Consider the following 1,192-nt stretch of genomic DNA (forward strand, 5'->3'; position numbering starts at 1 on the left):
TATATATATATATATNTAAATTAGCCATAAGAAAAACAGCTGACCTTGACTATATATATATAAAATTAGCCATAAAGAAAAACAGCTGACCTTGAACTATATATATATGATTTTTCTCAGCTGCGGACGTCCGCACCAATGGTTTGGTGCAGATTTTCATTTTTTCACCATTTTTCGACCGAATTTCCTCATCTCCACCGTCTAGTATCTAGATAATATTGTGTAGATCATCTCTGCAAAATTTCAGCCAATTTGGTAATCGTTAAGACCCTCAAACTCGAAAAACAAATTGACGGACTGAATTCTGTCTAGTTCATGTTTATACCAGAAAAACACAATTTTCAGGGCCTTAACGATTACCAAATTAGCTGAAATTTTGCAGATCGAGATGATCTACACAATATTATCTAGATACTAGACGGTGGAGATGAGGAAATTCGATCAAAAAGTGGTGCAAAAATGAAAATCCGCAGCTGAGACGGACTGTATATATATATCAGGACCCTTCTAATGAGGGATCCCTTTTTTTGTTCATTTCTAGGGATAGATCATTTGACGAACTTTTTGATCACAAAATCAAATCTCCACCGTTCAGTTTGTTGGGCTATATGAGTAGATCATTTCTACAAATTTTCAGAAAATTTGGTGATCGTTAAGTCATCCAATTTTTAAATGAGAGATTTATTGTTAATAATTTTGAACGGTGTAGGTTTGACATAAGTGTTAAGTTTTTTGTTTTAATCTCAGCCATCCAAGCCCATTAAAAAACAGATCTATTATGTCAAACCTACACCGTTCAAGATCATTAAAAATAAATCAAACATTTGGATGACTTAACGATCCCCACATTTTTTGAAAATTTGCAGAAGTGATCTATTCATATACACCTACAAACTGAACGGTAGATGTGATTTAGTGATCGAGAAGTTTGTCAAATACCCTATCCCTATAAATAGAACAAAAAAAGAAGATCCCTCATTGGAAGGGTCCTGATATATATATATATATATATACAGAGAGGATGAGAAGCGGACCGTCCGCACTCGGCTTAAAGTGCGGACTTCGTCCGTTCTCCGCCGTCTCACGCCGGCGACGGTTTCTCTCCTTCCCGGACGACAGCACAGGCTTCCAGGACGGTTTCTCTCCTTTTAGGACTCTGGCCGGCGACAAGTTTTCCGGCCGGATTGAAGCT

At 37.2% G+C, this 1,192-nt stretch overlaps 1 pseudogene; it reads left to right on the plus strand.

The window, feature by feature from the left end:
- The window catches only part of LOC101299826, a 5,346-nt pseudogene that overhangs the window by 2,928 nt on the left and 1,226 nt on the right, over nt 1–1,192 (plus strand).

Source organism: Fragaria vesca, linkage group LG7, assembly GCF_000184155.1.
Source record: "Fragaria vesca subsp. vesca linkage group LG7, FraVesHawaii_1.0, whole genome shotgun sequence".
NCBI lineage: Eukaryota > Viridiplantae > Streptophyta > Magnoliopsida > Rosales > Rosaceae > Fragaria > Fragaria vesca.